Source organism: Ylistrum balloti, unplaced genomic scaffold, assembly GCF_031769215.1.
Source record: "Ylistrum balloti isolate Yb309-2 unplaced genomic scaffold, AGI_CSIRO_Ybal_v1 Utg370456, whole genome shotgun sequence".
Taxonomy (NCBI): Eukaryota; Metazoa; Mollusca; class Bivalvia; order Pectinida; family Pectinidae; genus Ylistrum; species Ylistrum balloti.
The window spans coordinates 466,976-481,495 of record NW_026782302.1 but is presented as its reverse complement, the minus strand read 5'-3'; the positions used below and the strand labels follow the sequence as shown (position 1 = coordinate 481,495).

Sequence of the window (14,520 nt, the reverse complement as noted above, 5' to 3'; positions counted from 1 at the left end):
CTAGGTTCTATATAAGCAGACCTGATAAAACTAGGTTCAATAAAATAGTACTAATATACCTAGGTTATATATAGACAGTACTGATATACCTAGGTTCTATATAAACAGTACTGATATACCTAGGTTCTATATAAACAGTACTGATATACCTAGGCTCTATATACCTAGGCTCTATATAAACAGTACTGATATACCTAGGCTCTGTGTAAATAGTACTGGTATACATAGGCTCTATGTAAACAGTACTGTACTGATATACCTAGGTTCTATATAAACAGTACTGATACACCCACGTTCTATATAAACAGTACTGATATACCTAGGTTCTATATAAAAGGTACTACCTAGGTTCTATATAAACAGTACTGATATACCTATTCTATATTAACAGTACTGATATACCTAGGTTCTATATAGACAGTACTGATATACCTAGGCTCTATATAAACAGTACTGTTATACGTAGGTTCTACAGTACTGATATACCTAGGCTCATGTAAACACTACTGATATACCTAAGTTCTATATAAAAGGTACTGTTATACCTAGGTTCTATATAAACAGTACTGATATACATAGGTTCCATATCAACAGTACTGATATAACTAGGTTCTATATAAGCAGACCTGATATAACTAGGTTCAATATAAATAGTACTAATATACCTAGGTTATATATAGACAGTACTGATATACCTAGGTTCTAAATAGACAGTACTGATATACCTAGGCTCTATGTAAACAGTATTGATATACCTAGGTTCTATATAAAAAGTAGGGATATACCTAGCTTCTATATAAACAGACCTGATATACCTACGCTCTATATAAATAGTACTGACATACATAGGTTCTATATCAAAGGTACTGGTATACCTAGGTTATATATAGACAGTACTGATATACCTAGGTTCTATATAAGCAGACCTGATATAACTAGGTTCAATATAAACGGTACTGATATACCTAGGTTCTATATCAACAGAAGTGATATACCTAGGTTCTATATCAACAGTACTGATATACCTAGGCTCTATATAAACAGTACTGATATAACAATGTACTATATAAACAGTACTGATATACCTAGGTTCCATATGAACAGTACTGACATACCTAGGTTCTACATAAACAGTCCTGGTATACCTAGGTTCTATATAAACAGTACTGATATACCTAGGTTCCATGTGAACAGTTCTGACATACTTAGGTTCTACATAAACAGTCCTGGTATACCTAGGTTCTATATAAACAGTACTGATATACCTACGTTCTAAATAAACAGTACTGATATACCTAGGTTCTATATAGACAGTACTGATATACCTAGGCTCTATATAAACAGTACTGTTATACGTAGGTTCTAAATAGACAGTACTGATATACCTAGGTTCTATATAAAAAGTAGGGACATACCTAGGTTCTATATCAACAGACCTGATATACCTACGTTCTATATAAATAGTACTGACATACCTAGGTACTATATCAACAGTACTAACATACCTAGGTTCTATATCAAACAGTACTGGTATACCTAGGTTCTATACAAAAAGTAGGGACATACCTAGATTCTATATCAATAGACCTGATATACCTACGTTCTATATAAAATGTACTGTACTTATATACCTAGGCTCTATATAAGCAGTACTGATAAACCTAGGTTCTATATAGAATGTACTGTACTGATATACCTAGGTTCTATATAGACAGTACTGATATACCTAGGTTCTAAATAGACAGTACTGATATATCTAGGTTCTATATAAACAGTACTGATATACCTAGGTTCCATATAAACAGTACTGATATAACTAGGTTCTATATAAGCAGACCTGATATAACTAGGTTCAATATAAATAGTACTAATATACCTAGGTTATATATAGACAGTACTGATATACCTAGGTTCTATATAAACAGTACTGATATACCTAGGCTCTATGTAAACAGTATTGATATACCTAGGTTCTATATAAAAAGTAGGGATATACCTAGGCTCTATATAAACAGTACTGATATAACAATGTTCTATATAAACAGTACTGATATACCTAGGTTCCATTTGAACATTACTGACATACCTAGGTTCTATATAAACAGTACTGATATACCTACGTTCTAAATAAACAGTACTGATATACCTAGGTTCTATATAAAAGGTACTAATACACCTAGGTTCTATATAAACAGTACTGATATACCTGGTTTCTATATTAACAGTACTGATATACCTAGGTTCTATATAGACAGTACTGATATACCTAGGCTCTATATAAACAGTACTGTTATACGTAGGTTCTAAATAGACAGTACTGATATACCTAGGCTCAATGTAAACACTACTGATATACCTAAGTTCTATATAAAAGGTACTGTTATACCTAGGTTCTATATAAACAGTACTGATATACATAGGTTCCATATCAACAGTACTGATATATAATATAAACTAGGTTCTATATAAGCAGACCTGATATAACTAGGTTCAATATAAATAGTACTAATATACCTAGGTTATATATAGACAGTACTGATATACCTAGGTTCTAAATAGACAGTACTGATATACCTAGGCTCTATGTAAACAGTATTGATATACCTAGGTTCTATATAAAAAGTAGGGATATACCTAGGTTCTATATAAACAGACCTGATATACCTACGCTCTATATAAATAGTACTGACATACCTAGGTTCTATATCAAAGGTACTGGTATACCTAGGTTATATATAGACAGTACTGATATACCTAGGTTGTATATAAACAGACCTGATATAACTAGGTTCAATATAAACAGTACTAATATACCTAGGTTCTATATCAACAGAAGTGATATACCTAGGTTCTATATCAACAGTATTGATATACCTAGGCTCTATATAAACAGTACTGATATAACAATGTACTATATAAACAGTACTGATATACCTAGGTTCCATATGAACAGTACTGACAAACCTAGGTCTACATAAACAGTCCTGGTATACCTAGGTTCTATATAAACAGTACTGATATACCTAGGTTCCATGTGAACTGTTCTGACATACCTAGGTTCTACATAAACAGTCCTGGTATACCTAGGTTCTATATAAACAGTACTGATATACCTACGTTCTATATAAACAGTACTGATATACCTAGGTTCTATATAGACAGTACTGATATACCTAGGCTCTATATAAACAGTACTGTTATACGTAGGTTCTAAATATACAGTTCTGATATACCTAGGTTCTATATAAAAAGTAGGGACATACCTAGGTTTTATATCAACAGACCTGATATACCTACGTTCTATATAAATAGTACTGACATACCTAGGTACTATATAAACAGTACTAACATACCTAGGTTCTATATCAAACAGTACTGGTATACCTAGGTTCTATATAAACAGTACTGATATACCTACGTTCTATATCAATAGACTGATATACCTACGTTCTATATAAAATGTACTGTACTGATATACCTAGGCTCTATATAAACAGTACTGATAAACCTAGGTTCTATATAGAATGTACTGTACTGATATACCTAGGTTCTATATAAACAGTACTGATATACCTAGGCTCTATATCAACAGTACTGTTATACCTAGGTTCTAAATAGACAGTACTGATATACCTAGGCTCTATGTAAACAGTATTGATATACCTAGGTTCTATATAAAAAGTAGGGATATACCTAGGTTCTATATAAACTGACCTGATATACCTACGCTCTATATAAATAGTACTGACATACCTAGGTTCTATATCAAAGATACTGGTATACCTAGGTTATATATAGACAGTACTGATATACCTAGGCTCTATATCAACAGTACTGATATACCTAGGTTCTATATAAAAGGTACTGGTATACCTAGGTTATATATAGACAGTACTGATATACCTAGGCTCTATATAAACAGTACTGTTATACCTAGGTTCTATATAAACAGTACTGATATACCTAGGTTCCATATAAACAGTACTGATATAACTAGATTCTATATAAGCAGACCTGATATAACTAGGTTCAATATAAACAGTACTGATATACCTAGGCTCTACATAAACAGTCCTGGTATAACTAGGTTCTATATAAACAGTACTGATATACCTAGGTTCCATGTGAACTGTTCTGACATACCTAGGTTCTACATAAACAGTCCTGGTATACCTAGGTTCTATATAAACAGTACTGATATACCTACGTTCTATACAAACAGTACTGATATACCTAGGTTCTATATCAACAGTACTGATATACGTAGGTTCTATATAAACAGTACTGATATACCCAAGTTCTATATAAACAGTACTGATAAATCTAGGTTCTATATATACAGGACTGGTAAACCTAGGTTCTATATAAACAGTACTGATATACCTGTCACACCTAGGTTCTATATAAACAGTACTGACATACCTAGGTTCCATATAAACAGTACTGATATACCTAGGTTCTATATAAACAGTACCTAGGTTCTATATAAACAGTACTGATATACCTAGGTTCTATATAAACAGTACTGATATACGTAGGTTCTCTATGTTAAGGTTCTAGTACTGTTATACCTAGGTTCTATATAAACAGTACTGATATACCTAGGTTCTATATAAAAGATACTGATATACCTAGGTTCTATATAAACAGTACTGATATACCTAGGTTCTATATAAACTGTACTGATATACCTAGGTTCTATATAAACAGTACTGATATACCTAGGTTCTATATAAACAGTACTGATATACCTAGGCTCTGTGTAAATAGTACTGGTATACATAGGCTCTATGTAAACAGTACTGATATACCTAGGTTCTATATAAAAAGTAGGAACATACACAGGTTCTATATAAACAGACCTGATATACCTACGTTCTAGATAAATAGTACTGATATACCTAGGTTCTATATAAACAGTACTGATATACCTAGGTTCTATATAAACATTGGACATACCTAGGTTCTATATAAACAATACTGTGATACCTAGGTTCTATATAAACAGTACTGATATAATGTTATATATAAATAGTACTGACATACCGAGGTTCTATATAAAAAGTAGGGACATACACAGGTTCTATATAAACAGACCTGATATACCCAAGTTCTATATAAACAGTACTGATAAATCTAGGTTCTATATATACAGGACTGATATACCTAGGTTCTATATAAAAGGTACTGATATACCTAGGTTCTATATCAACAGTACTGATATAACTAGGTTCTATATAAACAGTACTGTTATACCTAGGTTCTATATCAACAGTACTGACATACCTAGGTTCTATATCCACACTACTGATATACCTAGGTTCTATATAAACAGTACTGATATACCTAGGTTCTTTATCAACAGTACTGATATACATATGTTCTATATAAACAGTGCTGACATACCTAGGTTCTATATCAACACTACTGACATACCTAGGTTCTATATAAACAGTACTGATATACCTAGGTTCTATATCAACAGTACTGATATACCTAGGTTCTATATAAACAGTACTCACAAACCTAGGTGCTATATCAACACTACTGACTTACCTAGGTTCTATATCAACAGTACTGATATACCTAGGTTCTATATAAAAGGTATTGATATACCTACGTTCTATATAAACAATACTGTGATACCTCGGTTCTATAGAAACAGAACTGATATAATGTTATATATAAATAGTACTGACATACCGAGGTTCTATATAAACAGTACTTCTTATTTTCTCCTACTTGAAGGGACATAACTTTCGAGAAATCTGTCACTAAAAATCGAAAACGAAACTAAGCTTTGTTGATTTCCAAGAAGTGTCTTGTTAGCCTCGTTGGTAAACATATCGTCATCGTTACACTCGGTTACAAATCTGACTGGTAGGCATATCTCAATATATACAAGTTCGGCGAGAATCTACCTGTACTTTCTTTTGGTCAACTGCATTGTTTTTTTATTGATCCATTAAGATCTAGATCGGATGTTTATTTATAAACTATGTACATCGTGACCAAATCACAGGAATCTGCCTTCATTAATTGTATCATACGAAATGAACATGTATGCATCACGTGACAGAATAACTATCTGTGTCGCTTGTTATCAATTAGATGTACAGTACATTATTGTGTTAATCAATGATGTATTAAATATTTCATAGGAAACCTTCGCCAGTAGGTAAGTTATATATGTATGTAATAATTATGTGGTAAAACAAATAGAGAAGCAATACCTGAATGTATGTTATCTAGCATTTAATCAAATGTTTTTTTTACAAAAGAGCGAAATTTATATAGCAGATACTACATGAAGTTTCAGGTGGACATTAAAAAATACATATATCATAGAGATATATACCTTAACCCGACCAATGTTTAATATTAACTGTACCGATATACCTAGGTTCTATATAAAGGGTACTCACATATCTAGGTTCTATATCAACAGACGTGATATACCTGGGTTCTATATAAACAGTAATGACATACCTATTTCTATATAAACAGTACTGATATACCTAGGTTCTATATAAAAGGTACTGATATACCTATGTTCTATATTAACACCACTGACATCCCTAGGTTCTATATAAAGAGTACTCACATATCTAGGTTCTATATCAACAGACGTGATATACCTGGGTTCTATATAAACAGTAATGACATACCTAGGTTCTATATAAACAGTACTGATATACCTAGGTTCTATATAAAAGGTACTGATATACCTAGGTTCTATATCAACAGTACTGATATAACTAGGTTCTATATCCACACTACTGATATACCTAGGTTCTATATAAACAGTACTGATATACCTAGGTTCTATATCAACAGTACTGATATACATAGGTTCTATATAAACAGTACTGATATACCTAGGTTCTATATCAACAGTACTGATATACGTAGGTTCTACATAAACAGTACTGATATTACTAGGTTCCATATAAACAGTACTGATATACCTAGGTTCTATATCAACAGTACTGATATATCTAGGTTCTATATAAACAGTACTGATATACCCAAGTTCTATATAAACAGTACTGATAAATCTAGGTTCTATATATACAGGACTGGTATACCTAGGTTCTATATAAATAGTACCGATATATCTAGGTTCTATATCAATAGTACTGACTTACCTAGGTTCTATATCAACACTACTGAGATACCTCAGTTCTATAGAAACAGAACTGATATACCTAGGTTCTATATAAACAGTACTGACATACCTAGGTTCTATAAAAACAGTACTGACATACGTAGGTTCTATATAAACACTACTGATATACGTAGGTTCTATATAAACAGGACTGATATACCTAGGTTCTATATAAACAGTACCGACATACCTAGGTTCTATATAAACAGACCTGATATACCTAGGTTCTATATAAACAGTACTGACATACCTAGGTTCTATAAAAACAGTACTGATATACCTAGGTTCTATATAAACAGTACTGATTTACCTAGGTTCTATATAAACAGTACTGTCATACCTAGGTTCTCTATAAACAGTACTGACATACCTAGGTTCCATATAAACACTACTGATATACGTAGGTTCTATATAAACAGGACTGATATACCTAGGTTCTATATAAACAGACCTGATATACCTAGGTTCTATATGAACAGACCTGATACACCTAGGTTCTATATCAACAGTACTGACATACCTAGGTTCTATATAAACAGTACTGACATACCTAGGTTCTTTATAAACAGTACTGATATACCTAGGTTCTATATCAACAATAGTGATATACCTAGGTTCTATATCATCAGTACTGATATACCTAGGTTCTTTATAAACAGTATTGGTATACCTGAGTTCTATAATTACTTTTCTCGTATAACTAGGTTCTATATTAACTCTACTTTGTATCTGGGTTCTTTAAAAACAGTACTTCGGTACGTTCAGAATATTTGATTTTTTCCAATACCACATTTTGATGTAACGTTGTCTTAAATCTTAATTGGTATTACATATCAAAATCAATTTTATTCTTATCTTCAACTTTGGTAGTTGAAATATAAACTGTAAAGTAATTTTTACGGGTAACACATCTTCAAATAAAATTGTATTCGTCATCGTCTTCGGTGAAATTGCAAGCTGCATAGTATCTTTGAACTGGATTGACATAAAGGTATCTGACTCTATGGCTAAGACTAACGTTATTTTATCTACAATATGCTTGTAAAATGACTTTTTAACGAGGGCTCTAATTAATGTCTAGGTTTGCATTTCTTGTTCAAAAGTCTTTGACCAATTAAAAGAAGCATGTTTTTCAAATTTTCCACATTCTTAATCAAACAATTGAATTTTTCACATAATGCATCCAGTTAACAAAGGTTCCCATGCTCTTATTAAGTTCGAAATTATATGCAATATTCAAAATGCGGTTTCAAATATACCATTACATTGCATGTAGATTTTTAAACTTTAAAATAGTCTCCTATGTATCAAACATTTGGTTTTAAAGTTAAAGGTCCGGCTTGAACAATTTGACAATAAAGTGGACATTGATTCGCGTCTTTAATAAGATAATTGCTATTGAATAATGTTAAGTTTCTCGTTTTATTTAAATACAAAAAATACGTGTATACAGTAAGTAATTTGATGAACAAAACACAATGATTTGCCATTTTTATTCCTATTTCATCATTTCATATTTTGCCATTCTTGCGAAATAGTACAATATTTTCCATTGCTCTGCATAGCTAGCATGATCATCAAACAACTCCTGTAAACCTTGCACTTTTTTCCGAGAATAACAATAGGTCATCCGCCTATAACATAAATGTAACAGAAGTCATTTTTCATCTCACTGCCTCCGCTAGGAATCGAATCCGAGACCTCTGGCTTACTAGTCTGACGCTCAACCAGTCGAGATAAAGAGATGTTCTCTCTAACCCAGTGGTATATTGCGGCTAGTATTTTACCAAGGTTACATACTCCCCCTCCAGGAAATAACTCGTCCACGAATTTCTAGGGGTTACAGCGATGCTGGTGGGGCATGACTAAGTACTATTCCCAGGTCCCTACACGGGCGCCAATGTAACAGAGGTCGTTTTTCATCTTACTGCCTCCGTTAGGAATCGAACCCAGAACCCCTGGCTTACTAGTCTGACGCTCAACCAACCGAGCTAAGGAGAAGTTCTCTCTAGCCAAGTGGTATATTGCGGCTAGTATTTTACCAGGGTTACATAATATTGGCTGTTTTAAAAAAGTATAGGGATAATACTTCTGAAAAAATCTGAATAACAACCTATAGTTTTACACAAGATTTTATATATTTACATTTGATAACCTGCAATAATTTCATCTAGCAACTTATTGATACCGTGAATCAACCCTATTACTATAATCTTTCAATAAAGCTACCACTTAATGACTTTGTAATAATCGAATGCTAAAAACAGCACCTGTACAATGCTAAGGCCAGCACCTGTACAATGCTAAAAACAGCACCTGAACAATGCTAAAAACAGTACTTGTACAATACTAAGGCCAGCACCTGTACAATGCTTAAAACAGCACCTGTACAATGCTAAAAACAGCACCTGTACAATGCTAAAAACAGCACCTGAACAATGCTAAAAACAGCACCTGAACAATGCTAAAAACAGCACCTGTACAATGCTAAAAACAGCACCTGAACAATGCTAAAAACAGCACCTGAACAATGCTAAAAACAGTACTTGTACAATACTAAGGCCAGCACCTGTACAATGCTAAAAACAGCACCTGTACAATGCTAAAAACAGCACCTGTACAATGCTAAAAACAGCGCCTGTACAATGCTAAGGCCAGCACCTGTACAATGCTAAGGCCAGCACCTGAACAATGCTAAAAACAGCACCTGTACAATGCTAAGGCCAGCACCTGTACAATGCTAAGACCAGCACTTGTACAATGCTAAGGCCAGCACGAAAACAATTTAATCATCTATGATAATGACCTCGATGACAATTTACCTAAACAACTGACTAAATCGACACCTCTGTTATACAGTGACAGTACGTAGATTCTATTTTGTCTGTACTGCAACACACGTATGTGGTACGAATTATCAACCCACGGTCCATAGATATGTTATTTTGACTAGGGGTCTAACTCTTGATAAATGATGCCTTTTTATATTCTAGGGGCCACAAATCTTAGTAAAAGCATACATTACCTTGAAGAGAAATGCATTTAAGTTTCCAATAGATGTTTAATGAACTAAATTGACCAAATATACATAAAGTTATGACCTGAAGAAATCGGAAATATAGGTAGGAATGGCTGGGTAGACATTTCCCTGTCTGATTGAAACACTTTCTTATTTCTACCAATATTTCCAAATTCGTCATAACTTGCTTTATACATGGCCAATCTCGTTCATCATACACTCATTGGAAAGATAAAGCATCTCTCTAAGATATGTGGCCCAACGAATATAAAAAAAACATAAATACAAAAAATATTTTCAGGTTTTCCTTCTCGGGAGTTGCATCCCTTGTTACTTTTATACATATATATGGACCGTGGGTCGAAAATTTGTACCAAATCCATGTCTACTGCAGTATCTCGGTTTTATATCAAGTGTTTTGATATATCTTGAGAAATACTTCATGGTATTAAGTGATACTAGGTAAGACAACTTAGACGTTCACATTTGAAGACTTAAAGGTTAAGTGAAACAGAAGATGCATACCCTTCAAGAACCTGGTCTTACTATCCTTGTACTTTTCAGGAGTATCCATGTTAATCTGTCTTTTGTTCATACCCTTGTTTTATTGAATTTGAAATTGGATTATGATTGAGGTCACATGTTGCTATTTTCTCGTTTCTTCTTTCAATAACAGATAAACATCATTTGTTTTGTAGACCACAACATTTTGAAAGAGACCATGGAGGAATTATTTGGCTCCAAAAAACTTAAACAGGAACTGGACAAGTTTCCCTCGTCGTTTGACCTTGATTTGACGAAGTTAATTAAGGATCGTGTAATAAGTACTATTAAAAAGTTAAGTAGTGACCGGGAAAATACAACGAAACTAGACGCTGAAGATATAAAAATAAGTAATTTTCTGTCGTATTTGAATTTCCTGTTGGGAGATAATGAACAAGCGCTTCAACTTACAGACGAATCTCTACAGAAGGATCCTGATAATATTATTGCGAACGCCAATAAAGCCAGACTTCTTCTTGAAAGTGGGGACGATTCTGATGTGGAAGACATATTAATAAAACTTCAGGCGTTAGAAAGAACAGCGGATTACGCCAAGAGGAAATGCCATGCTGAATCAGATTTGGCGTATGCTTATTCGCGGTCGGGCCCTTGGTACCATAAAAAAGCAATAGATATATATGAAAGGATTGTACAGAAATATCCCACTGAATACACGTGGAAGTTTGGATTGGGATTGACGTTGCAGAGAACAACTCACCTGTTAATTTCACAAGCAGATGCCAAGTTCGATTCTAAACAAAACGAGAAAAATATGTTGTGGAGTTGTTGCATGATGTTGCCACGAAAACGGATGATTCCATTATGAAAGCCAAAGCATATGCTCAGCTGGGTAAAGCCGTTTATAACATTGAAAAAAATGCACTAAAAAACATGAAAGCACTGGAATCTAAAACGTATTTTGAAAAGGCAATCGAAATATCCCCAGAAGAACCTTTGGTGTTACAAATATGTGGCCAATATGCGCGTTACAGAGGAGATTTAGAGAAGTCCGTGGAACTACTTCGGAAGTCTATAAAAATCTACCCGACTTGTTCTGGCTATCACCATCTTGCTCTGACATTAAAGAGAAAGACTGAGATGAGACAACCGGGAAGGTATTTCACTGCAGGAAATCATCTCAGGACAGGACAATACAACGATACAGCAGACACCAATCCACATAGCCAAAGACACCATCAGACCAGATATAGGAACAGGTCAGGCAACGGCAGAGGTCAGGTTAACCCAGGGAGATACCAACATTCACCGAGATTTAATAATCATTCTGCCAGTTACTCACCGGGCATTCCTTATGGCTCTTACTGTGATGAATACGGAAGTTATGGACAGTGCCACAGGAGTTGGGGCATGGGTGCTTACGTTAATGTTAACTATGGTTGGAATGGTAACGGGAACGGTCAATTTCAAGGATATTGGGATAGCAACGGTAACCAAACTCCAAGTTATAACCACGTCAGGAGATCAGATATGGGAAGAAACAAGAGAGGATCGGGCAGATTTCACCAGTCAAAAGGAAGCGTTCAAGGAAGACGGTCTCAAGAATCTGATCAGTCAGAGAGAAAAAGACGGCAGAATCTTCAACAAGCTATAAAATCACCACTAAAAGTTGCAGTTTACCCTGGAAACGAACTTCTTGTTGAAGCAATAGAACTACTAGAGAAAACAGAAGAACTTGACCCACATGCTCTGAACATTCAGTATGACAAGGGTATCATATATAGAATGCTCGGTCAGATCGAAGAAGCTGTCCAGGTATTCAAAACAATAGTCTCCAAAAGGAAGCTTATCTCAACAGAGACACAAATGACAAATGTGTTTGAACAGCTAGGACTTTGTTTGCTTGAAATGAGTGAGATGGAAGAAACATCTCCAGACGGAAAAATTAAATACAAGAAAGATGGCCAAACTCACCTCTCAAACGCCTTCGAAATTCAATGGCAAGCAGCAGCAAAAGATCCGAAGTTCAAAGAGGCGTGGAACTCTTATTCAACACTTCAAGACCTTTTGAGTGATAAACGTAATCGAAAGCCAAGACAACTGGCCATACTACACAAGCTGATGGGAAACCATACAGATTCAATCGACATCTACCGGGAGCTAATGAAGGAGAAAGGCCAAATGAAACCAGATGACTGTAAACACATGATTGAATGCCACCAAAAAGAGCAACAATTTGAAGAATGTGTCACTCTTTTGAAAACATGGGAGTGTACAGAATTTTTTCAGTGCCTTCCTTCATCTCTGATTTTCGATGTGTATATTGATGGGGCACTGCATGCTTACACTACAGATAACGCACAGATAGCGTACTCACGCTTCAGACGTGCCTTCCAAGAGTATCGAATGTTCGACAGAGTCACTTACCAATCCGAGGAGGAGGAAGACGAAGACACCAAAGATATACTCATATTACATTCCTGTCCCTGCAAATTACCTCGAAATATCGGAAGGATTCTAGAAGAATGTACAGGATTACGATGCACAGTTAACACGGAAGACTTGCTGGGGAATGCAATAATTCTGGAAGCAATGGTTTCCATCATGCAGAGAATACCTTGTATTGCTATCATGACCCACGGCAGTGCAAAAGAATACGATCCATTATACGTCGACCACGCACTTCAGATCAACTCTAAAAGTCCTAAAGTATTGGTGGTATCTGACGAGAAGCGTAATGTCCCAGATGTTGCCAACACAACACCGTTTATCCGTATGCCTTCTTTGTTAGAGGGCGCTATGGAACCTGGTAATAAGATCCCAGAAGTGCACAGAGAATGGGTAAAAGAATTCATCACTCTGATGAAACCAGAGTAACTAATTTGTGGTAACGGAGGTAAGGAGCATACAAAAAACCATCGCTTCAAACTTTCCTGCTAGTAAAACGGTTCGCATGAAGACTTGTTTTATCAACAAACAGTGTAAGATACTTATTTTTAAGGTGAACAAATATTACGCGTCAGTTCTTAGGAATAGTAACCGATTTTGAGACATAATCATACCGTTGAATTATTTCGCGTCAGCATTGGCCAGCTAACAGCTTCACGTCAATGCGTCATAAAAGTTTTGCGTTAAATAGCCACAATTTCGAAACAAATTATACAGCTTATACCAATGATTTCTGTAAACCCGTACACCTGGTCGCCAGGGTGAATGGCACGTGCAATGCCACAGCACCACTGGATCACCCAAAACAGAATAGTTTCACATAAGTGATTTTACATCGCGCCAACACAGTTTTGGATATGCTTTACTCATTTTTGCGTCTTCAGTAATTAAACGAACTGTTTTACATCCTAAATCAGGGCATAGTTTCGCGTCCTCAATCAGTGAACAGTTTCACGTCATCTTACTCAGTGAACAGTTTCATGTCATCTTAATCATTGACCGGTTTCACGTCACCTTAATCAGTGAACGGTTCCACGTCATCTTAATCAGTGAACAGTTCCACGTCATCTTAATCAGTGAACGGTTTGACGTCATCTTAATCAGTGAACAGTTAACTTCATCTTAATCAGTGAACTGTTCCACGTCATCTTAATCAGTGAACGGTTCCACGTCATCTTAATCAGTGAACGGTTCCACGTCATCTTAATCATTGAACGGTTTCAGTTCCTTAATTAGTCGATCCACGTCATCTTAATCAGTGAACGGTTTGACGTCATCTTAATCAGTGAACGGTTCCACGTCATCTTAATCAGTGAACGGTTTCACGTCATCTTAATCAGTGAACTGTTCCACGTCATCTTAGTCAGTGACAGTTTCACGTCAT

The 14,520-nt window shown here is 35.0% G+C and overlaps 1 pseudogene; it reads left to right on the top strand.

Annotated features, from left to right (window-relative positions):
- Window positions 1-10,885: 10,885 nt before the first annotated feature.
- On the top strand, window positions 10,886-13,565 carry LOC132555151 (uncharacterized; annotated as a pseudogene).
- The last annotated feature ends 955 nt before the right edge of the window (window positions 13,566-14,520 follow it).